The sequence below is a fragment of the Furipterus horrens genome, unplaced genomic scaffold, assembly GCF_987537825.1.
Source record: "Furipterus horrens unplaced genomic scaffold, mFurHor1.1.pri manual_scaffold_12, whole genome shotgun sequence".
NCBI classification, from domain to species: Eukaryota; Metazoa; Chordata; class Mammalia; order Chiroptera; family Furipteridae; genus Furipterus; species Furipterus horrens.
Window position 1 is genome coordinate 94,014,322 of NW_028327182.1, and position 27,018 is coordinate 94,041,339.

Genomic DNA, 27,018 nt, shown 5'->3' on the forward strand with positions numbered 1-27,018 from the left:
CTCCCTTAAGATAACTTGAGGCCATGTAGGGTTTGAAGTGCTCCGGTTATGTCCAAGTATATACCGTATTTTTTGCTCCATAAGATGCACTTTTTTCCTCCAAAAGTGGGGGGAAATGTCTGTGTGTCTTATGGAGCGAATATTGCGTCACAGACCGTGATGCGCATGACCTGACCTGTCAGCGGTGGCGACAGCTGTTAGAGGAGGAATTGGTGGGCCCACACGAAACCCCTGGGGACACTTACAGGGCCCACTTTACTGCTGAATCTCAGGACGTCGGGTCAGTATGAAGACAGCGAAGAAAGTGATATTGGTGATTGTGAGCAACTGAGCTTCATAAATTCTGACACTAGCAATGATGAGTTCTTGGGGTTCCCAGAAAACTAGAAGAGAACTTGAACCTTAAAGTCTCTCCTCATTTGCTAATGACAGTGATGATGGTTCGTAATACCGCTGTTGACTGCTGTTCACTTTACATGGTTGAAATATGATTCTGTTACATTTTATTTAATATTTTAGTACACCATTTGGTTCAGAAAATTTTTTCTTATTTTCTTTCTCTAAACCTAGGTGTGTCTTATAGTCAGGTGCATCTTATGGAGTAAAAAATATGGTAATAGAATTATGTAGCCTTCTTGATTCTGTCATATGTATCATGACTACTTTTCCTGTCATATTTGGCATGCAGAAGGAGGTAAGCTATGCTGTTCAATGTGAATCAGCTCTTTCTGTACAGATTATCCCCAAGACCTGGGGAAACAAGGTAAATGAGTGACTGAGAATTCTGTCTCACTTTCCTTAATATTTTTCTCCTTTTTCCCATAGTAAGTGCACTATTGAAGCTGAACGACCAGCTTCTTTCTGTCCCATATTCTTTAACATTGTGCTAACCTTGAGATTGAGATTAGTTTACTATAGTCACTTGCCTTTCCCACGCATGCAAGGAGTTCGGACTAGCCATCAGCCTGACGAAGACGAATGTTATGGCTCAAGGCACGGGGACTCCCCCATGCATCACCATCGACGGATACACCCTGGAGGTTGTCAACGACTTCACTTACCTCGGGTCCACCATCTCGAGCTCTCTGTCAGTCGACTTGGAGGTCAACCGGAGAATCGCCAGGGCAGCCACAGTTATGGCCAGACTGAACCGGCGAGCGTGGAACAATTCCAGCCTCACTGAGAAAACCAGACTGCGCATCTACCAAGCCTGCGTACTCAGCACTCTCCTCTATGGCAGCGAGACGTGGACCACCTACGCAAGGCACGAAAGGAAACTCAACAGCTTCCACATGAGGTGCCTGCGACGCGTCCTGCATGTCGCCTGGCAGGATAAGGTCCCCAACACCGAGGTGCTGAAGCGAGCCAACATGAGCAGTTTGCATGCAGTTCTTAGCGAGAGACGCCTCAGGTGGCTCGGCCATGTCAAAAGAATGGATGCAGGCCGTATCCCCAAAGACCTCCTCTACGGCGAGCTAGCAGAAGGCAAGAGGATGACAGGGCGCCCAAAACTGCGGTTCAAAGACATCTGCAAAAAGGACATGACACAATGCTCCATCAATCTCAACACATGGGAAGTTCAAGCAGACGACCGCCTAGCCTGGAGGCTCGCGGTCAGGCAAGGTACGTCACGCGCGGAGGCTGCGCGCAACGAGGAGGCGGTCCAGAAAAGATCGAGGCGGAAGCAGCGTCAGCAGCAGCAACAACGGCCATCTGCCTTCACCTGTACCAAGTGCGGCAGGGATTGTCACTCCCGAGTCGGACTGCACAGCCATTCTCGGCGGTGCAGATAGACTCTCAGGAAGCTACGCCATCGTCTCTCGAGACGGACGGCTGCCGACGACGATAATTTATTTCTGGTTTAGAAACAGAAAAACATCTGTACAACTATTAATAGTGGATAAACAGAAGCCAGAACTCTGATATATACTTTTTAATTTTTATTGTTTATGCTAGTATAGTTGTCTCTGCTTGATGTTAATAAAATGAGCTTAACACACACTAAAACACAAAGTCCTGTTTGTTCATTCTGACTGGGTATACGGCCTTTTGGAAGGTTGAATATCGTGAGAACACTAAAGTCACCATATTCGATTTAATTTTCATGAAATTAAATATATGTTAACATATATTTATATACTTATAATATATCCTATACTTAACATTAGAGTTAGTCTGATCATGATATAATCTTACTTTGATGCTACAGAGAGACTGTTTAGGGCCTCAGGGACACCATGATGAAAACACAGGATTAGTGTCAAGTACTAAAGGGCTGAGAAGATAGGAGAGATTATCCTCATTTTGTCCTGGATTCAGGATACAGTCCTTTAAAAATATTTCTGGATCTCTGTTTCTTGGCTGATTATATGTCTTTCATTTTTTAAAATTGAAGTGAGATGGAAAATCATGTGTATGCAAACTTGGTTATTTCTTTGGGAATATGTGGGTTTTGGATAAAACAGAAAATTGCTTATTGTGAAAGCATATACCTGAAGCCCCCCACCCCCATCTCATGTGTGGCGTTGCTTGATTAACTTCCTTATTCAATGGCCACAAAGTAGTGTGCATTTTAGATTAGAGTTTTCTGTGGGCTCTTTGATGCCTGGCTTCCAGCCAAAGCACTTATCCTGCTATTCAGGATATATTTTAGAAAACCATATAACTGCACCTAAGAGTCTTTAATTGCTAATTGTTCCCACTAACTGTTTAGTATATAATGCAAACAATAATACAGGATGTCAGTTTGAATTTCAAAGTTGTTATTCAATCCCAAGTTTCTGTTGCGTTCTGCGTTCTTCCTGTGGTTAACGCTGTCTGAAAACCTCTTCATGGAGGAGCGATCCTGTCTTGGGGGAGGGGCATGTCTGTATTAAGGAGTCATAATAAAAAATAGAAAATAGAGGTTGGAGCAATAGCTCACTGAATGTCTGAGTACAATATTCAGTACTGTACAGAATGAGAGAAATTGCTACTTTTGTGCTTCTAATTACAATATCCATCTCAGTAACCATTCAGAGGTTAACTGCACTGTGGATTGCCAGAGGGGTTTGGAATCTTCTACTTTATTGTCACCTGCATCCAAAAGAGCTCCAATATGGTCTGGGGATCACTTACTCCATGTCTTATTGTTAAAGGACTGAGACAAGCTTTCATTATTTCTAAGGAAGTCTCTCGCCGCTGCTCATTGATCCATTCTTCCTGCCACTCACACTGGCTTAAGCAAGAACATGGAAGCCTTCTTATAACAGGCAATAGAAAAATGTGAAGGGGCCAAGCTCTGGGTCACTAATAGTCTTTTAAGTACTTCTTCCTCTGTTCTGTCTGCAAGTTCAGTAAGGTTTCCAGCACTTGGGTTTAAATGTCCTCGAGCTCTTTGCAAGCTGGCATCTAATTGCTCCTTTCTGTTGCCAAATGACAGTTTTCTTCACTGACTTGGTTTCTGCCAGAATCTGGAATAGACAGTGGGAGGAGAGGAGACACTGGGGAAGAAAAAAACGCGTGCAGAGAAGGAAGAGAGAAGGTCTGAGAGTCAGGGAATGAATAAGGAGAGAGTACAGAAAAGCCAAGAAAAACCTAGAAGACTAGAAGCAGAGAGACTAAAATGGAGGGTTGGTAGGAAACAGAATTCTCCTAGTGTCTGAGAAAACTTTAATGGGAGTATCTACATATGTGTGTGTGTGCTATCTGTATATGTTGATCCATGCCAATCAATGTTTTCTCCTTCTCCACCTTCTTTGATCACGAAAGCACACTAGTGTGGTTGGTCCATCACTCCCGTTCCACAGTGCTTCTTATGATCGCATTTCAGTAGATTACAAATTGCCCACAATTGCCCACTCTCCCTTGTTGTTTCTGTGCAGTTTGCCTTGGGGTTTAGAAGGCCCTCTCATTGATATATGGATGCTCTTTCCCTTCCCCTCGCCTCTGGTCTGCCTGTGACTTGCTTTGGACCACACAAGGTGGTGGAAGTGGCATTAGGCCTTCATTCCATGATGCTCCTGGCCCTCTTGGAATCATGACCAAGTCTGGCTGCCCTGCTGGAGGATGAGAGACCATGTGGAGCAAAAATACATTCCCCTTAGAGAGGTGATTCTGGACTAGACACCTCCCTGCTGACCTGGTTGCAGACTCAAGATGCACGGAGAATACAACTGAAAACAGAAGAACTACCCAGCTGAGCTCTGCCCAAATTTCTGACCAAGAGCATTAAGAATGAATTAATATTTATTAAAATACTAAGTTCTCAGGTAATTAATTATGCTTCAAAGGCTAACTATTTCAATAAACAACTAATATTTCTTGCATAGATTAATTTATGTATAGTGCTAACTATTGAATATATTAGGTACTGGACTACATTTAAGATTCACACTTTTCTTGTAATCTTCTTATATAAATCTCCCAAGAACCTTACATGAACACCTGGCCATATTAATCATATTTGTGGTTCAAGATATAAGATGGTTTCAGAAATACTAATTTGTAATTCTTACGTTTTTAAACTTCCATTAAGACTACGTGTATTTCACAGCATAAAGTCAATTTATCTGGTTATTTGTTCATATAGGCAATGATTTTATTAAATATAAGGCCTCTGCTCTTGGATCCTAGCAGGTATTGTAAGACTTGGATTTTTGAAAAATGATGCACTTGGGATAAAGAGTGACTAATATGGGACTATTGAGATTCATGTGTTCTAATTGCAGTGAATTTTTATGTATCTCTGTTCATAAAAGGACCAATATTCCTAAAAGAACTGCTTCGATTGTTCATCTGTTATAGTAGCACACAGATCTATTTTCACATCACCTGTGTTCTTCATAGCATGCGAATAAATTTCAGGATTCAATAACTACTCAAAAATATTATTAGTTCTATCAACCTCAGGCAGTCAGGCAGTTTATTCATCATGAAAAAGCCTCTTAACGCCAATGGCTCTGATAATATATAGAGATGCTAATGACATTACCTAATCCTGTCACGCACAATTAATTTAATTTGTCTCTATGATTAAAATGAAAATTACTCACAACTAATAATTTCTGTTAAATAAAGGGCTACAAATTCTACCTGAGTTTCTGAAGCTAATATCATATGCTTATGAGCAGACACTTGGTAGAATTTCTTTGTTAAAAAAAATGTGGATAATTGTTTTTGAATAGAAGGAGTCATATTAAGTGGATAACACTTGACTGAATTCCAAAGGTTTCTGTTTCCATCAGGATTTCGGCAGGAAATAGATACCACGTTCATCCTGAGCATTAGAGATGAGTAAAGACACTATTTGCAAACATGTGGGCAGGCGCTCTATTGACGTGATCTGGGATTTTTGGTCATAGGAGCATCATCAAACCTCCAGGGGAGAAGCTATGCCTACGGAGAGCTGTGTGGAGAGGGCCAGCTAAGAGGAGATGTGGAGTCCTTCAGCTGCCAACGGAAGGTGCTCTGTCCGGGAAGGAAGCAGGATGCACCCTGGCCTCGTGCTCTGCCCATCCTTCCATCCGTCAGTGCTGCAAACTGATTCAACTCAACAATGAGCCAAGGGGAACAGAACTCACCCATCCCACTCATTCAATTCAGCCACCTGAGACATCAATGGGGCAGAATGGAGAGGGGCCCAGACCAGCAGATGGAGGTGACCAGTACACTTTCTTCCCAAAGATATTTTTAATGAGTTTTTGGTTCACCAAGAAGAGTGACTTATCTGACTTAGGAAATTACTCTCATGTGGTTTTTATTTATAATTATGCAGGGGAGAGAACTGTAAACTATGGAAAATGCTGGAAACATTCAAAGCAGAGTGGGATGCAAATGCCTAGTCAATTCTCAGGGCTACATTTATATCATCTCCTGTTTACTTCCTTGCCATTTTCTTCAAGTTCATCATTTTCTAAACTCATAATTATTGACATAAAATAATTGGCATCTTCTGCTATAGAAATCGATAGAGCTATTCCAATTTATGAAATGGGATGAGGCCAAGTGTTTTCTTGGTGTTGTTTTGGTTCTGCCTGTAACAAGCTGCTACCTCAGGCAAGTTGATAAACACTTTTGCCTAAATTTCTTCTTCTAGAGTAGAGATAATCCTAGTCACTGCTGTGAAGAGTTCTTGTAAAGATTCAAAGAATTCTTATATATATAAAACACTTAAAACTGTCTGCCACGTAGTAAGCACCCAAAAATGTGCCACAGTGACAGCAGTAGTGAGGAAACATCGATTCCAAATGTTACGATTTGATTAATATAGATTTTTCTTTCTAATGCAGCTCCAACCAGGCCTTGGTAGAACTTGCTACTTGGTAAGACTCTTAATGGGACTTGGAGCTAAGTAACTGTGAACTGCCCTCCCTAAACCCTTAGCCAGGCAGTAAGCTTAAGGAAGAAAGACAGGTCTGTTTCATCTGGGGCTTTACGTGATTTTGAGAAAAGACTTTATGACTTAGCAGGGTTTCACAAGCAGGATGGGGTGACCCAGAGCCCTGTGTGGAAGCTGACTTCCCCAGAGGCAGAGCTCACAGTGTGCCTGATTCCTCCACTGAAAGGACCCACGCGCAGGGAAAAGACACGCGCATTTGAAAATCCAGAATTAGAACAGATTCGCCATCAGAAGGCAGGATCTGGACCTCCTGCTTTACCCAGGCCCTGGGGGCCTGAACACTCTGACACCCTCTCGGAGCTCAGCTAAAACTTCTCAGGACCAGCGGCAGCCCCAGCCCATCTCAGATGCTCTCTGGCTTCTGCAGACAAAACACCCTCCTTGGTAAAAACAGATCGTTCGCTTTCTTTGGGTAGAAGCAACCAGACTCTATAAGAAATGAAAGAAACGTGCTAAGGACAGATAATCAGCGGACTGAAGCTTTTTCCACCGGAGAGTATTGCCTGCGGGAGAGAAAGGAGAGCAGGCGCACATGGACTTTGTCGGGAACGGAATGCAGTGCTCCATTTGAAGGCGAGAGTGAGAACAGCTATCAACTTGCTTTCGGATCCCTCGTGCTTCTCCCCAAACCAGAGATAAGTGAGTGTATGTGGTGGGGTCCTCACTCCGGCGCTCCTGTGACTCGTCATGTTCTCTGCCGCCCTCCTTGGAGCTGCCGCCAACGGCTCCCAGACGGAAGCCCCCAAACCCTCTTTGCTCCCTGTGGATTGTTGTCCTTCTCTATCACTAAATTCCTGGTGCCTTCCGACTACCAAATGTATTTGATGGAATCAATAAGAGCTTTACTAACTATCGCCATTGTCAGCACTGAGAGCTCACAGAAGAAGAGAAACATGTCCACCAGCTAGAAAGAAAGGCTAAGAGAAACCAGAGTAGAAAAAGCTAAGAAACATTGTTTATACATATAACAGAAGAAAAACCCTGAACAGAAAAAGAAAGGCGGGGAAATGGTGAGGGGAGGGTGCAGAGGCTGGGAATTCTGAGGTCCCCAACTCTGAGGAAATTTGATCACCAGTAACCCTTTTTGACAAATAAGAACAAAAGACTCCTGCGAACAATGACAGCCACAAAAATAGCTTTAACATATTATAGCACTTATTATACGCCAGCCATTATAGTTGCAATGGCCAATCGAAATCTGTGTATAATTCTTTAAGCCTTTCAGAAAATTTACAAGGTAGGCACTATTCTTGCCCCATTCTACAGGTGAGAAAACTGAAATATAGAAAGGTTAAGTTAGTGGTTAAGGTCCGACAACCCACTCCCGTATCTAAACTCTTAACTGCCCTTCACAGTCTTCATAGGAGTTACAATACGTTACGAATTCAGGCAGTGGTATTTGAGAGTTTACTATGTGCATAATCACTAAGAATGGGTCCTGCAAAGAAAAGTATGAACACAGACACACTCACAAAAGCAGATAAAGACCCTTGAAGATGACACCTTTGTTATTTAATATCAAATGTCACATGTAAACGTGGGAGGACGTCAGACCCCATCACAAAGCATCAACAGACCGCATATTGTTCCAAAGCAGGTCAGGGAAACTGAGCCTCAGGCTGGGGTATATGCAGGATTACTGGAGGGAGTAAATTTTAAAGTAAAAATTGGAAAACTATTCCAGGGAAGGAGTGATTTTTAGAAAGCTACAACTGGAGAACTGGAATGTCATATGGAAAGAAGATCATGTGTCAGGTGCCCCCCTTCATGGGACAAATTCTCATTTACGACCTAGCTTTCCCCCATACTAGCTACTTACATTTAAGCCAATACATTTACCTTTCTGAGCCTCAGTTTCCTCATCTGTAACATAAAAACCTTTGTTACAGATGAAGTCACATCTAACTCACAGGGTTTCTTGTAGAAATTTAGTGATGACTAGAAAGCCCTTAGCATCTCACTAGGAACAGTTGTTTAGTAAATGGAACTTAGCTATTATTAGAGGACGAACGACTTCAGTTGGCTTACATTGAGAACAGTATTAAAAGTAGGAAGAAGTAATATGTGAGAGCCCAGAACCTAGAATAGTGGATACACACACACACACACAGGCACAGGGTGAGGGAAAGTAGGCTTACAGCTGTTTGTAGGGAAAATAGTACAATAATTAATAAATATTAATACAAGAATGAACTCTGTTTCACATACTCACAATGGTAAACCTCCTTTTGCCCACCCTGTTGGAGATCTAGGAGGTCTAGTTATATTGGAGTTAGGAGAGAATCTATAAAACTTGGCAAAAAAAAAAGTTTAAATAAGTAGGTGATGGCATGATGTTGATAACATGGATGGCATGATGGAGATGATGTCTAAATGGGACTGAAGAAAGTTCGCAGCCTTCTTCCTTCCTGCTGGACGTACATTGAACACACCTCTGATTTTGTTTTCAGATGTTCCAAGTTGGCTTGAGAAAATTCATCAATGGTTTAGCATAGCAGTGAGCAATTTGTATTTCTCATGGTCCAAAGACTTCTTCTAGATTGATCCAGGCTGGGAAGGGCTGCAGGGAGGGGGAACTGTCACAGTCAGCAAATCCCCAGCCCCGATGAGAGGATCTTTCAATTTATTTGTTTGGCATATTGGCGCTACCCTTAGGATCGCACTTGAAAATAGGTTTGTCTGCTTAAAACATGGTACCAACTGACCCAGAATACCTTGAAATCAAGATTTATAGAATATTTGCAAGCAAAGCACCACAATCAATTATCATCTAGTTCAATCACCCATCTGAACACTGAGTCTCAAATACCAGCTCTTTCTCCCTCCCTCCCTCCTTTCCTTCCCTCCTTCTCTCTCTCTTTGTTCAAGAACGAGCATGGTATCAGGCTCCAAAGTGACATGGTGACATTTAATGCATATTTATTTTAAAAAATCTAGATGAAGAATCTTCAAGACAGAATCTACCCTCACGAGGCTCTGTCACCTCTAACAGCACATACCAATGATCCAGGAATGCACAATTGCAGTATAAACATTCTGAAAAGCAAATCCGACTACATTTCTTTCTCCGGTGACATGTATTTGGCCGGAGCCCGATCCTTCCAGGTGATCTTAAAGAACTAGATTTTTTACTCAGTGACATGAAAAAGATAAAGGAAAAAAACACTAATACCAGCCTTCTTGCTATTCAGCTAGTGATATTGATAGCAAAACCTTATTGTTTGGTGGTAATAATTCTCAACGATGGAATGCATAGCCAACATTTTTTTAAAAGAAAGCATTGTTTTTAAAAACGAGAGGGAATGGATGAGAAGGAAAGGTACTGAAATATCATGATCTTGGAGTTTACTTCACACTTCTCTCCATTTAATTTATGAAGAGAAAAATTATTGTGAGAGATATAAGCTGGCAGTTCGTGATCATTAACTGCGAGCTATTGCCCAGGGGTATGCGATAAAACGTAGGACATATTGATTCCTTTTAACGTGAACCATTTGGAAGTTGTGATTGAAAATTACTGTTGAATTGCAGATAATGCTAGCTGTGCCCTGGCGACGATAAATATTGCAAACTGGCTGTAAAAGCAGTTACGGTATCATCACGCGCGTGTCGCTAGATTTACTTGACTGACATAAACAGTTCAGAACAACACACATTTCTGGGTAACTTAAGTCCTATCTAGTCAACTCACTTTAATGAATAGCCCCTACTCTATGCTTTATGCCAATGCACCCGATTGTAGGCTTCTTTCAAGTTAACTGAAAACCACTGCTCTTCTATGAAAACTACTTTTTCATGGCACTTAGGTGGTCCACTTTCAAAATTAACTTCTTTGTTAGAGGAGAAAAAAGAAAAAAGAGAAGGAAGGAATGAAAGGTGGGTTTGTGGCTTTTGTATCCTGTGGAAGAAATTAAATAAATTCAGAGTCAAGTATCAGAGTGCTTGTGAGCAGAGACGACTTCTTAGTAATTGGACGAAATCTACATAACAATCATCACACAACTGTTTCCTCCCAGAATGCACTTTAACAGAATGGTCTATGGCCTGTGGGAGACTCTCAGTGGGGTCCTTTTAAGGGCAGAAGTCTGCAGCGTCCAGCTGGCCCTCCTTGCCCAGTCTAGTTCTGTGGCAGTACCAGAGGCCATCTGCATTGTTAATTAATCTCTCTCTGGGCAAAAGTCTTCTTGGAGATCTATCCATTTCCAACGTTCACAGAGGAATGCCTCATGCATGATGGGAATGGGGAAGGCTTCCCTCGTGTTGGTTAAAAGCCAACACATATTCTTAGCTCACATTGACCCCTTCAGCTGGAGAGATGTGCGTTTCTTTTCATAGTTTAACAGCACGTGAGATATGATGGTTTTATTCTCTGTTTTCTTTTGTGTGAAATTTATAAGAGGATGAGTTGGGGCCAAGATCTTCCTCTCATCCTTGACTAGCCTGCCACGAGGTAGCTTGGATCTCATTGATGGTCTGAAATCTCTTCCCTTTCAAAGGTGATTTTAGTTTTGGGAAAAGCCAGAAGTCACAGGGCACCAAATCTGGGCTGTAGAGGGGCTAACTCACCAGGATGATGTGAGGTTTCACCAAAACTCTCTGCATGAGATGTGGTACATGAACAGGCATGTTGTTGTGATGAAGCTGCCAGTCACCAGTTGCCCATAGCTACAGCCTTCTGAATCATCTGAGTAGCTTCCATAGAGGAATGTTTAAGTTTAAGGCAACACTTAATGAAGATTCGTGGCTCTACTCACTCAGTCATTTTGAATGTGACGGCCAGACAGTACACATGTTCATTCAATGGCATCTGCCACCCCCACTGACTAGTACAGTGAAGTCATCATTGTTCACACATGTGCATTCCAGACCACTCTCCTTGGCTGCCAGGTTACATCCATGCCAGGCAAACCATTCTCATCATATTGCCAATGGCCATATTTTTCTGGAAAGACCTTGCATATTTTGATACATGGCCTTGATTATAGTTGTCAACTTGAGGACCTGTTGTTGGTGGCTCCCTTCCCAGTGCCATGTTTTTTGTAAATGCTCTCTGCCTCTGCTCTCTGCTGGCTGCACTAGGCCACTCTGCTCTTGAGCTAATGCTGGCTTTCCGAGGTTATTAAGAAGTGTGTTCACACTGTCCTTGAAGCATTTCTTTTGTCCCCATTCAGTCGGAATGCCCATCTTCTGTTGCCCACCTGGAAATTGCTTTGATAAACCTGCTGTCAGCCATTCTCTTTACAAGACCAATCTATTGAAACTGAATTACCATAAGTATGACTTTCCTATCAGTATCCTGACAGTGCTCTGGGCCCTCATTAATGCAGATCATTTTGCCATTTAATTTTTAATACAGCATACAGGGAGAATTGCCTAGGAACTGGATATTCTATCAATGGCAGGCCTGACCACGGCTCAAAGGAGGAGAATTTGTGAAGTCTGAAGTGCCTGAGTTCTCAATTAGAATTGCAGGGAAGAAACCAGAATTGGCCCCTTCATTGTCAGGCTTTGCTATTTTTTCCTACTTTTTTCCCCCCCTTATATTCTATTTCTACCCTCTCTAGCACTCTTCTGTCCCTCCTCTCCTTACCATCCAAGAGAGGAAAAAAAAAAAAAAAGAGGGATATAGACAAACTTCTAAACATCCTAATTACAGGTGGTTTCTTAATCAGTTATCATCCAGATTTCAGCTGTCCTATTTCTAAAAAGAGAACAAAACTATCTTAATAATCCTTCAATAGTCAAAAGTCTGTAGTTTGGGTACAGTACTAATCACAATTATTTTCTATCTCTTTTCAGATCTCTACCTATCTTTCTCTTTTATTGAGATATAAATGATATAATCTTGTATTAGTTTCAGGTATGCAACATGATGATTTTATATATACATACATTGTATAGTGATCATGACAGTAAGTCGAGTTAATATCCACCGCCACACATAGTTACAATTTTTTTAAAGTGGGAGATGTGCTGGATTTGGCCCTCCAATAAATAAAAAAAATATTATATATCTTCCTTTGATCTTATTATTTATTCCCTGTGTTACGTTAGATGCCAGGCTGGAGAAGAAGGTCACAGGATACCATGATACATTTTCAAGTATATAAATAGATGTGAACTTAAAAAATGAGAGAAAGAGAGAGGAGTGATGATAATACAATGGAGCAGAACTCTAGGGGGGGGGGGAGAACAATTAGAAAGAAGGAAATAACAGTACCTCCATTTCTTGCTCCCACAATTACCTGCTAACCCATAATAGCAGCTTTCTGGTCTTATTAAGAAGTTAAAGGTAAAAAATAAAAAATAAAAATGAAAACATGACCTAGCCTCTTCGCAAATGGGAAGCTTGAAATCAAAGATTTGAGATATCCATCTTAAGAATGGTAAATAAAATTTAACATGTGGAAAAAATGCAAAAAGGCAAAATGATAATTATCTAGCACCAATGGAGCATGTCATTCTAAATAGAAACCTTTCTTGGACAATTGAAGGTAAGAACCTTTAGGCACAACCATTCTTTTCATTTTAACCCCCTCTGATGGAAGTCCTTTTAAAATGCAAGGACATGTCCCCATCTTCTGAGGTGGAGAACACGGAACACGGTCTTGCCTCCCCTGGCTGCCCTGGTCATTGCTGTGAACATCAGTGGCTGTGTTTTGCTGTAACGTGACGATGCCCTCGATGCTCATACAACCATCGACTGGACAGAGTGAGTCCAGACTCCTGATCTTTTAGAATTTTAATTTAACGTTGTGTTTTAAAACCATTCCAAGCTTTTACATATTATTTGTTATCACTATCAGAGTGACTTCACTGACGTCAACATTCCCCATTGACAGCTTGCTGTGGACTGGTTAAATCATGTATGTGTGCGTGCGCATGCTCACAGCCAGGATACATATAAGATGTATATTAATATATACAAATTCATAATTTATATACAGTTTTGTTCAGAGAGAGGGCCTAAAGGGCTCTTGCATTAATAATTGCACAGCTCTTCGTGTGTACTTTTGTACTATATGCTTACTCGATTCAGAAAACCTGTTATTTTCTCTGCTCCTGCTGATTTTTAACCCTGTTCCACATCAAGACTTCCCAAATTTAAATGAGTACTAGAGTCACCTGGGGATTTCTGATGAAAATACAGATTTGGATTCTATCCATCTGGGTAGGAGCCTGAGAACCTGCATTTCTAAGAAGCTCCCAGAATCTCACTCTGCATAGCAGGATGTGAGGCTTTTCAGGTGATTAGGTATGTGGTCTAGATCAGGAGTCAGCAAACTACAGATAGTCGGCCAAACCCAGTCCACTGCCCATTTTTTGTGGCCTGTGAGCTAACAATGATTTTACATTTTTTTAATGTTTGGAAAAAACAAAGAGAATAATAATATTTTGCAACACACGACGATAATATGAATTTCAAGTTTGTGTGCCCCCAAGTGAAGCTTTGTTGAAACACGGCCGCACTCATTCATTGACTGGTCAGCTGCAGACGCTTCTACACTACAGCAGAGATGAGCAGGTACAGGAATGAAGGCTTGGCCGGCAGACCCCAAATCCTCACTCTCTGGCCCTTCACAGTCAGATCTAGACAACAGAGCTTCCTATCCGAACAGCACTTTCTAACTTACAGAAGGCTTTTCTCTCTTTTGGTGCCAGAAATATTGCTGGGTCAGGATCACCTCATGTAGTTAGTTGGTAGGCTCAAGGATGCCCAAGAGTTTGGGGGAAGCACCTCTTTGAAGTCACACAAAGTAGCACCTAGGCTAGAAGAGAACTGTCAGAAATGACAATAACTATTCCCAGATTACATGCCTGACAAAAAGAGGCCAGGACAGAGCATGAAGTCAAGTGTCTTTCCACTGCGCCAGAAGGTGATATGCTGGTGGAATTGTTGTAGTGACATTTCTAACTTTTTTCTTCAACTAAATTGTTTCAAAAATAATGTCATTTCAATCATTTAGCTATAAATGATGCCCTTTCATATCCTGAATGTAAAAACATCCTTCAAAATGATAAAGTAGACCAAAATTATCTCAACTAATATTGCCTTCCAAAGTTCTAATATCCAAATAAAAACGGAAAAAGCAGAATTCACAAACATTGAAAAACATTTATTCATCTTTTAGGCTCAGATAAGATTTGCTGGCTTTTTTCCAAACAGCTATTTGATATAAAACAGATTCCATTAAAACTCTAAACTCAACTTCTTGGACTTAAAAGGCAGCTTTCAAAATAATAGTAAATCTTGGGCTCATCACTTGTTATTGTTATTATGAAAGAGACTTTAGGTCTATTGAAAATATTTGTTTAATTTATCTTTTAATTATTTAAAAATACTTTAAATTGTTTATAGGGTCTAATACAATATTTTCTCTTCCATTCTGTAATCTGCATAATTTAAACATTATGGTTTCACAAGAAGAATGAACCATGGGGATAAATTATTTCTTTATTAAATTTATGGAAGTAGTTTTGTCTTTATGTCAGCAAGGAATGTGCTGGGCTTAGTTTCTTTCATTTCCCACCAGAGAACTGAGGAAATAAGGGCATCCTTAGCTTCAAAAAGGAAGTGTCACTGGCAACAGAAATCCCCCTTTATTTCATGCAAATCTCTGTGCTCTCTTATAAGGTTTCTCATGAGATTTACCCACCCCCCACTATTAGACTAAACTGTGAATACAAGGAAAACTGAAATTGGCTTAAAGGTTGGCCAATCAAAATATTTCTTAAATGTACGATATTGCTAATTGTATGCATGGGCCTGTATACACAGATGTATGTGTCTTTCCTTAGTTCTCTCCCTTGAACTCTTAGGATTCAAAAGGAAGCATTGAACCTCCGTAAACACATTGATGTTTACAAAGGTCATAGAAAACAAACATCGATACAGTGTCCCAACTACTGAAAATGTCTGGTATCACAGATGCAGACCTCGAAAATTCTCTATATAACTAAATGTTAAAACATGTTACTATATTTATGATAGAGCATATTAATTACATTTTAATTAAGAAAAATAGGTGAAATTATTGCTAATGTTATTTCATAGAAGCTTAAGATTCCAAAACACATTTGGTTTTATTTTAGTGGGTTCATTTGTAAACATTTACTTATCTTTGAATCTTGGGAAATTCCATTGTGAGAAATTTTGACAAAGACGTTTGTCATGGAAAGAGGTTAGAACTATATAAAATTAAGAAAACTGTAGCATTTGGAGAGATAAAATCTTACTAAAACAAAAATATCCTCCATATTCTGTATCCTTAAGCTTATATTTACAATATCATAAATTTGATTCTAAGCAAATTTTAAAAACCATTTCCCCTTAATGTCATCCACATAATAAATAATAAATATTCTTGTAATTGTGCTATTAAGGATCTTAACCACAATGCTAATTATGAGATATTAATCTGAAGGGCAACATCGAAGTATCTCTGCCCAGATGGGGGGTGTTATAAGGTACATTGCCTTGGCTGCTTTTTTCAAAGATAAGCTTTTGAGATAATGACCGTAGTTCATTAATCTTTGATTTCTGGATGTCTGACACATAGTACATGTGTACAAATATGTATTAAAAATGAATGAATGAATAAGTGAAAGAAAAGAAAAGAAGAAGAAATACAAAGGAAGGACGAGAAATGCGTGAAGGACTATTTAGGGAACCCAACCGATCTAGATCGAACAAGTTCTGTAAGACAGTCCCCTGTGAGATCATTGGGACAAAGAATTTTTTTTAAACCCTCACTCTTACCTAAATGTGAAAACACAACAACAGTCTAGTATGTTTAAGTGGTTAACTCCATCAGTTACCAGGTAAGAAGCACCATTCTCTCCAACATTACTTAGAGTGTATTAGATTGAGCATTTTTCATACACATAGACTATATCTCCTATAAACATTATCGGCTCTCAGTACACTATGTATTTCTGGTGATCAATAAATAATGAAGAATAACAATAACAACAACATCAACAAAGGCCCCAGGGAAGACGAGACTAGCACTCAGCAGAAGGTTGGAGCAAACAGGCGGTTCCCTCCACGCGCCCTGAAAGCAAGCTCCTGCCTTCTGTGGAACCGCGAAGGGCAGTAAATCCCTGAGCTATTGGCCTTCCATCAAACCCAGACTGTGTCCGGGCCCGGGGAGTTCACAATGGGGGACTTCTGGCAGCGGCGTCTCAGTTGATCACTCCTGTAATGGGGCAATTAGAGTCACGGAGGTTGTCTGTGATGTAACTCAGGCCCTCATTTCTACACAGCTGTGCAGACCATCAACTCCAATTGTACCAAGACGTCAGTTGGGAGCCTGTTCAGAATATGGGATATTTATTGGCTGAGGATGAGGAAAGCCTATTTGTTCAGCCACAGTGGAATTTGTCTTTGTCGGCTCTGGACACAGACACCCGAGCATGTGCAAATAGCAGGCTGTTCTGGGCTCTCCTTTGACCCCTCTCTCTGGGGCCCTGTCTGTCATTCCTGTCTCAGGCCGGCCTGATCCGGGCTCTTGCTTTGCCTATTCTCTGACTCCAGGAGCTTCCACATGCCAACCTTTTAACTTTGTGCCTGCCCAGAAGGATTTTTCAGAATGCTGATGTTTAATCAATAATAAGGATAAAAGGATTGTAAGGAACAGTGAGGGCCCAGCTGACACTAGATAGCATGGCTTTTTTGATAGATGTTTTCTTGACTTCCCTTGAGTTCTTCTGGACACTGGGAAGGAAAAGAGAGATTTGGATTTCCTCAGAGCCAGGGACTGGCACGCTGGCGACCTGACAAGGCAAAGGTGTAGGAAGGTATTTACTACACTGTCCTGACACCTGCCCATAGGCAACAGACCGTGGCAGGAGTCAAGGGCAGACAGGGCAGAAACGGTGGCCTGGAGACAAGTAGAGGTCCACACAGAGACTGCCACAAAGCTGAAGGACAGGCTGAGGGGAAGGAAGACAATGTGATGCAGGCACAGAGGTCTGTGATCAGAGAGGGGCTCAAATGTTCAGTTCTGGGAATAAAACGGCTGGGAATGGTGAGAAGTTCTAGGCTGACCTGTTGCTTTCCTCCTCAAACCCATACTAAACGGTTGATATTGATTTCACGGAGTGAAGCTGGACGCAGCAATGGGAACCAAAGAACATTGCCTCATTCTGCTTGTTCTGGAGGGATTGTGGGGACCAAACACTATGGAAAAGGCAGGATTCAGGGATGTGAAGAAGCAGAAACACAAATAGGTTTCAGTTCAACATAAGATTTTTAGGAAACATGCACATCCCTTGTTAAACATATACAATTATTTGATTAAAACCACGTTGAGCAAGAAGTCACCATGAAACCTACAAACATTAATGGCTTCTTTATCTATGTAAGAAAAAGACTGAAGTATTTTAAATAAGGTAACTGGATGGAGGCAGAGAAGCAGCTTAGTAAAAAGAACGGTATGAAAAACAAATAACAATAGTAACAAAGATGAGTTCTATCAGGGGTGCAGGAAGGACAAACAATTCAAAGATTATTATACATGACAGGACAGGAAGGCTTTGTCTTCTCTGTGTTGGGATAGGTTCTGGAGTCCTACGTCAGCACAGCTTACAACTCCACGTGTGAAATGTCTACATGGCCGGAGATCAGTAAGAGCTTTGGGTCCATGAAGACCAGAATGTGTCCAGCCTGGGAAGATTTCAGGGGTCACTTCAAGGAATGAGGTCGTCCGCGCCAAGGGGGAACACAACTGCAATTTTCTAAGTGTTACAATGAAACGTCGGAATGGATGTGCTGGAGGGGAAGCAGATGCCACCCAGGAACGTGAGAGGGAGAAGGCCCACTCTCTCCCCTCCTGACTCCTCATCTTCTCATCATGGTGGGCGCAGTTGAGGCAGACACGAGATTTGTAAAAAAAAAAAAAGAAAGAAAGAAAGAAAGAAACAGATGTGGAAGCTCACCAATTTTTCTTCTCTGGAGTGGCAAATTCAGTGGGAGGCTGAGCTCAGAAAGGGGCCAGAAAGCAAAGCAGGAGAGCGTCTTCTTTCATCTCTGTTTTATCCTTGCTCAGTCTTCTGAAGTCTTTTAATCCCTGTGGTCCCTCTCCCTCCTAATCTAGCCCAGCTTTCAAAAACGCTTTTGCAGCGTTTTATAGTTATTTTTCTTTAGCACACTCAATCGAAACAAGACCTTTAATAAAAATAATGATGTATTTAGCAGCAGTAAAAGTTGAAGGCACATGAGAAATGCTTTCCAGTGATCTATATCACCCCATGAATGGGCTCCAAAGAAAGATAGTAACTGGATTTCCCAGTTAATCATGCATATCTAGTGTAGCAAACAAACAGACTCCAACAACAACTACAAAAACATTATATTGGAAACATTTATTTCTAACGTTCATTGGACACTTCTTTGAATGAAAACGGTTAACTCCAACACGTGTGCTGGGTGTGGTTCCCAGCGGCCTCACGTTAGACCTCTGTTGTTGGAACTGACTTTGTACAATTAAGGTAAAGCCTTTTCCGATACTGGATAAATGCAGTAAAGAAAAGCATATTCTGATGCATTCAATACAGATACTACGTATTGCTATTTTTCATAGTCTTCACATGTGTGATATGAAAACAATAATGATAATAAAGGAAATTGTGATATTATATTATATATTATATATTATATTATATTTATTTATTATATTATATTATTATAAATCTGAAAGACCTTAGAACTCAACTTCACTCCCTTATTTTTAAGAATAAGAACATTGAAACGCGGGTCTACCATTCAGTTGGTGGAACACGCAGAACTAAGGTTTGGGTCTCCTGGCCCTACAGCACAGGGTTATTCCCATTCACTACAGATAAAATGTGGAAGTGCAAGTTATTGTCAACTGCTTTTATTAAGGAGAAAACAAAATTTGATGAGGCTGAGTGCACAAGTAGGAACGGAACCTTTTTCTTGGGGAAATATTCACTTCCTCTTTTCAAACAGTTCTGCACTTGGAATGTGAAGGAAAGAGGCATCCATTGGCTGTTGGTGATTTCCTTAAGCTTAAGACATCCAATAGGGCACTGACAGTGTGTAAACATATTCAGTTAAACCAGGGAGTCAATTCAATCTTAATTCTTAAAAAATGTTCACAAAATGGAGGAATCAATTATAAGCTTATATTTAATCATAAATGAGAGGAAATAACCTGACTCATTTAATGAAATAATAAACACAATTATCAATAATATATGTATGTTGATTTGTAATTTAAAGACTAATCTAATCATTATGTTTTGAAACTTTCTAACACTCACCCAGAGACAGGGGGGCATATTCCATAGCAGCAGTGAGTTCTCTTAATTCCTTTAATTACTGGGAAGACATGAGCAAACACTACATCAGGATAAAAGCTAAAGAACAGATCCATGATTAAATTAGTCTCTTAAAATGAATGCACAATAGATTTGGTAAACATTTCTGTCTTTACAGAATGGTTTATTTATGTTGATAAGTAGTAAACATTCAATTCCTCATGAAAGAAATCATGAATCAATATGCTAAAATATGCATTGTAGTTGAAAATAGAAAAGGTCCAACTGAGTAAAGAGAAATCAGAGTTCTTAAGAACACGATTCCTTTGTAAGCTCTAACATGATTCACCTAGAAGTGTAACTTCATGAAATTTGTCAAGGGCTGCATCATTCTCAATAAGTGATTATGCACAGATTTATTTTTAGTATACCCAACTATCAATGTATGAACATCAATGCATTCATAAGAAAAAGGAAAAGAAAGAGAAACTGGATTCTGAAGAGATCCAAGAACACAACCCACCTATCTATGTTCCTATAAATCTCTGATGCTGCGTTCGTTGGGCTTACCTCTCTCCAGATTTAATGTCGCATTAATTGTGCCACAATATGAAAGTGGCTAAACACAATCACCTGTTTGATATTTAGTTGCATTGCTTAAAACTGACACAGATGTAACTGACAGAAGTAAAATGCTCTGAGAATTTCACAGACATAAAGACGTTCAGGCATCTATTAAGTAGTACATCCCCAATTCATCACTTTGTTCTTCCAGTTTTCTCTCCAGAACAGATTCCAAACCCAACTATTTCTTACTCCCTCCACCCTAGCTCAGACCAACGTCATCCTGCCCCTGGTCTATTGCTACTTTGCCCCCCAAGAGTCATTCTCCCCAAAGCAGAAGGGGTAATAGCTGCCTCGTCCTATCTTGTGAAAGCCAACTGTAAAAGTGTCAGCAATTTTGTGAGCCAGTGGCCAAACACAGCAAAATTAAAATTAAATTATAGCAAGAGACCATTAAATTATATTAAAAACAGAAGCAATTACTCAAACCTCATCCCTTCGTTAGTGTAGCAGTACATTTTACTATTATCTGAGCTCTTGAGGTTATTTGCATCTACTCTGTCCACATGGTGTAAGTCGTACACACCAGCGGGCTGCTGTGGCTCCTCCCCAAATCCACACTCGGTGACGTCACACTGGCAGCTTAAGATCAGCCATGGCGGGGGAATTTACTCCACGGGAACTGTGAATTTTACCAGTCAGGACTTGTCCTACTGCTTTATTGACCATCTAGACCTACCAAAAGTAATGGAGAAAATATTAATAATGTGGATTATACTTAAGAGTTTGCTGAGTCTATAGCCCTTGTATTTTGTTAACACACACACACACACACACACACACACACACACACACACACACACAAAACACTGAGGGCATAGTCTTCCCATAACTTAAAAGTATGATCTGTTATAGCAAAGATGTGGCTCAAAGAATTACGAAAACGTAGAGTTCCACCATGCATCTTTGCTGATTCAGTTTCATCTTACTCATTATTATAAATTAAAGTATCAACCAATTTGCATGTCAGAATGACATAGTTCTTGAGCACCTATCATATTTCTAGAATACAGCAGGTGCTCAAATCATCTCTTGAATGAATTTATTAATATAGACTGAAATCTTCTCGCTTCCTCTCCTCCCCCCTTCCTTGTTACCTTCCTGAGTTGAGAGGTATTGATCATCATTAAAACACAGCAATCAGGATCATCCATTCCCACACATGCCTGACTCACTGAGCACACCTGGCTGGGCACCTGCAGCCCCTTTTCATCTATTATTTCTGTGCTTCCTGCACAAAAACACCAGGGCCCCCAAGAATGACCTCAGGTCATCTCTAGAATCTCATTGAGAACTTTACTATGTAAGTTAAACATGAAACTCAACATAGCATTTTTTCTGAGTCAAGTGCAACCTCAGAAATTTGGTGGGGGATCTTCAAAACATGGTATTGGCACATTTTCTTTAAAAGTTAAAAACTGCAAATGCAAATCCATTGTGCAGGAGATTCCTGTTACATTGTGAATGCCAATTAAAGTTTGATGGGTAATCGGCCCTAAATAAGCAGTGCTTAATATAACATGCAAAATCATCTGCCATGGCATCAAGGAAAACCGATTCGTTAACTAGCTAAACAGATTAAATACAGACTTGTACGTTTATGGGGAAATAAATAGGCCTTAACTTTAATAGTATGGAATACTCTTTTATTTAAATTTTATGAGTCCTCATCCGGGTTTCATTTAAAATGTCAAAACTGTAATGGGAGTGACATTCATTTTATAATAGTGTTTGAAACATACGCAGGAGAAGGGGTTGTAATAATAATACTACAAATTACATGCTTATTTTTCCAGATCATACCTAATAGACTGTAATATCATTTTCAGTCACAGTTCGCCGGAGTTAAATTTAAAGCATAATATTAAAGTCAAGGTTCCTTCACATCTAATTAGACATTAGAAACAAATGTGGCCAGGTCTGCATCCTGTTACATACATGCCCACACTCCCGCAGAGGCAACGGAACCATTTGACCCCATCGGAGGTAGAAGTAACGCCCTCTGAAGGGATACCCCAAACCACTGCAGATTGAGCTTCCGCCTTATGTGACGTGACACCTCAGTTACTGTAGGACACTCTGAAGCATAAAGTGTACCCGGCTTGTCTCACACCGGAAAATATTCAGGACAAACACAGACCCTTTCATGCTTAGCAGCCTAACTTCTGGAAATTATGCCAGCGATCGAGGCAGTTCAACAAAACACCCATCATTGGGGTATGGATGGCATATTGCAAATCTTGGCAGATTCATTTATTTCCAGGAGCAGGAGGGAAACATTAAAAAAGAATGTATTTTATTCGTTCTCCAGAAATTCATATAAATAAGTCTTAGCTATAGACTGTCTTTAAAGGGGAGAACGGGGTTTTTTTCAAAGCCCATCCTCACGAAGAGTTTTGCTATATTCATCCGCAGAAATGAATGGGGGGCAATATTTCCCTCGAGTTTCATCACCTCTGATCATAGCTAGATTTTTCTCTATTTCTGCTTTTTATCATCTTGTTAAAAAACAAAACGGAGACGCAAAGGTGGTTGGACAACATTTGCTAGAATGCTATCCGGCGTGGCATGCTGACTGGAGTTTTACAGACAAAGCTGTCCGATTGGCTTCCCATGGACCAATCACATCGTGGCCCTGTGTTAACTGCCCTGTCCCCCCCACTTAGAAGAGAAAAGCAATAGGGGTCAGCGAGACTGTGTTATGTGAAAACGCTCATCTTGAATATTCCTGTAGTAATTCAGACACAAAGAAAACGATGATTTCTCTTAACCATCGTGTATGTAGATGCTGAAATTATTGTAAGAAGTGCTTGATAGATACACATAAGATTTTAGTGAATAAAATATATGACTAGCCCCATTTGATATACTAGGTTAGAACTCCTGAAAATACATCTTTGGGTTTTGTTTATAAACTGCAATGAAAAATAAAGAGCTGAAATAGCGACCTTCTGCGCTCCTGGGGCAAGTTCTGAATGATGGTGGCAGCGTTTCCGCCCTTGTGGGAATCAGTCTGTGACAGGAACTTGTCTCTAGAGGCATCGCCCTAAAATTGGGCCAACTGAAAGGTCTGGACACGCCAATGGACCATGGTTTCTTTCAGCTGAGAACCAAAAATTGTATTTCTTGGTGTTTTTATAGTAATATTTGCCCACTAGGGCAAATTGTGCCCACAGAATATTCCATGTTCTTCATTTCTATTGGGCTTGGTTTTGTGAGAGACTCGTATTAAACAAAATATTGAAAACAAGAGGGCCAGCACCATATCCACTTTGACCTTGGGGGACAGGAATTTGGGGCACAGAGGAAGAAGATTCTCCCATTGTTACAATGAGCTTAGCTTCATAGAGACAGTTTTGCTACTAATATTGAGAAGATTTGCAACTATAATCTACACTAATTGAAAGATCATCTTCACCATCTTTCAAACTATCTAAGAAAAATAAAGAAAGCTAAGTTTATATTTTACCCGTTGAATGGACTGAAGGAATCATATAAAAGAAAAGCTTAACTGTTTGCTCTTATTCGTCAAAGAAGAATTCCAAGCCAACAATACATTGGGCAAGGATTCCTTCACAAGGTGAAACAGAACTTTCCATATCATTTCTGTTTCCATTGGTCTTGATTTTTTTGTTTTAGGACAACCAATGTAACCAATGAATTCATTTCAGGATTTATATTTCTCCTGGAAAATTACTGCCGGAGAGACACGGGAAATAAAATGCTATGAATAAGAAGATGTAAAGAGAGAGCTGCCCTTGCAAAAAAAAAAAAAAAAAAAAAAAAAATACTGAGTTCTGCATTTCGAAGCACTTGCAACCTGCTAGCATTCCGGCTCGTCATCATTTCTCCCAAAGAACAAGGGTACACACATTAACATTTGTTCTCACACCCGATGCGCTGGACAGGCGGGAGGCTGGGAACAGTTTTGCGATACCAGGATAATATATGGAAGCCTGGGAGGAGAGCAGTGGTGGAAAAGGCATGCCTGTTTCCTAGGGAGCCTGACGAGTAAAGCAGAGATAGTCCGGGGAAAAGAGTTACAGTAAGTGCCACCCCCGCACTTGCCCTGGTCCTTCCGTCGAACAGACCTACAAAAATATGCAATTGTTTCCCTAGGAAAGATGCTGCTTTTCAAAGACGTTGATACGAAGGGAGAGACAGTAATGGATACTGTGATGTCACCGATAGGCATTGGTCAGGATACTAAAGGACAGTTGGTTCTGCCATATTCAAATAGTGCAGAGATAAGGGCACACCCCAGTTCCCATGCTAGCTCCCCAGGGACCCCACCTTGTCCACCCCGTGCAATTTAGCATCAGGGAGGGAACATGGGTCCCTAGGCAGGTCCTGTCACCTCCGTGAGTCCGTTTCTTTATTTTAAAAGAGAGAAGAAGGGCCCAGACACTGTCTGAAGTCTGTTTTTGTTTTAACACTTGATTATTCTAGCAGGGAAGGGATCAATCATTCAAAAAACACTGGCCCTAAATCAGTAAGGGGTTTGGAAAGTCAGAGGATTCTGAGCCCCTCTAGATAACAAAATGGTGGAAGACTTTTAAAAAGAAACTTCTATAAATTGCTTAGAAATAAAAACAGATCAAATGTTAAAACAAAGAGGTGGTATTGCCTGTTGATAAGAGCTTTTTAGACCAAAACATCCCCTTTGTATTTATCTCTTGACTGCACCAGGGAGGAGCGATAGGGAGAGTATAGATAAATCGCACTGTAATTCCCAAACCATTCTTCGGAGTATAGTTTCGACATTTCTCCTTGCAAAATCTTGTTCAGAGCTGATAAGGTGGGGAACAATGGATTGATCTGAGTCTTGGCTCTTTGTTTTCTGGGGCCCTCCCTCTGGCAGAGCAGCCGAGCCTGCAGGAGGGGCGGAGGGAGGGATGACAAGCCGGGCGCTCACACATTTCATAACGGCTCGTGAACAATCAAGAGCTGATGGTATTAGTGAAAGGTTATTATTTGAATTAATCATACAAGTTTAAAACAACTTGGCATTTCAAAATGTTTCTAGGTAGGCGTCATCTCCAAACCGCAACTGCTGGGGAGCAGAATTCTTGGCATGTGGGGCGCGCGGGCGTCTGCCTGTGTGCTGGGAAGGGGACTGGGCGGGGGGCGGTCTGGAATGCAGCCTCTGAGGTCCCTTAAGGGAGAGTTCACGGGGTCCCAGACAGATCTGCACACTCCATGATCCTTTCTAATCCACGATCTGGGGAGAGAGGAGAGAAGGGGCTGAGAGAGGGAAGAGAGGACCCAGGAGGGGGCCCGAGGAGGAGGGACAGATGAAAGAAAATAGAGGCCAACCCAAGACCCGAGGTAGCGCTGTTCTAGCTGGTGATGCAGGCAACTCGCTTCCTTCTCTGCGTTTCGGATTCCCCAGCGGTACACGGGTCTGATGTACCGCACGGAAGTATTGCGCAAGTCAAACGAATAATATATGTGATCATCAGAAACCATTCAATGATATTAAAGAGTAAAAAAAAAAACAAGACAGTAGTGTGTAGAGTAAGTGAACTGCACGTATAAACGCGCCTCTCTCTCTGAGGCTGAGTGATGGTTTAATTAACGAACATCGAATACCTACAGGGATCCGGGCACTGATCTACACCCCCGCCCCCCCACGCTAACCAAGGTCTTGTGAATAGAAAAACGGAGAAGGCAGTCTGACACTGAGGACTTTGTACCCTAGTGGGAGAGACAAATACTTTATTAAACCGTTCTGATAAATTATGTAAATTGATATGACAGAGTCTGCATAGACTGATGCAGAGGCATGCGGGAGACCTCTGGCCCATCCTGGGAGCCGACGCTTGGGATGAGCCTTTCAGACTGCATGTGTGAGGAGAGCAACGGTCTTGCCGATAAACCAAGCAGCCACCGAGCGCAAGCTCCGAGATGGTGTGAAAAGTGTGGATTTCGCTAGTGTTACAGCCAGGGCTGGAGAAGTAACTGGGGCCCATTCATATCAGCTATCAAGGAGTTTAGACGTGATTCTGTAACATTTGGGATGCATATAAGCCCAAGAGTGACAAGTTCTATGTGCAGTTTTTGTTGTGCAAACTCATCTTAGAAAGATCCATCTAGGGGCAGTATATGGATTAAAATTTCCAGAGGGAAGCCAGAAGGGCGGTTGTTATTTATCGTCATGATGCGTGTTACACCCTTACCTCATTCAGACTGTGCTAAGAGCTCACCAGCCCCAGAATACACACCAGTCTCTCTCTCTCTCTCTATTTCTCCCTGTCTCTCTCTCTCTCTCTATTATTTATTCCCCTTACGTTCCAAAAGAGTGAAGAATCACCATTGGTCATCACACACAAGCTGTCCAGCTTTTATATTAAAAATCAACATGTTTGACATCAGATGCTAAATAGATTTGGTAAGCAGGATGTCAGTGATGAATCGCTACAGCTAGGAATGCATGAGTGTGTGTGAGCAGGGCTCTGTGTGTTTTGGCTCTAAATTAAATAAACCGGAGAATTAAAAATAAAGTAATATTTCAGATGCACTTCATTAGGCAGGGATATTAATGACAAGCAGGATAGCGATTTTTTGGTTCATGCACTTAATCACAAGATTTTGAGTTGGCAGCATAATTGCTTTAATGACTTTTTTTGTACCTACTCCTTGATTTTAGTGTTTTTGGTAAAGGTACATTAATGCCACCAGCCCTCCAGTAGCTGTGTGAGAATTCCATGAATCAAAGAAAGAAAGGTAAT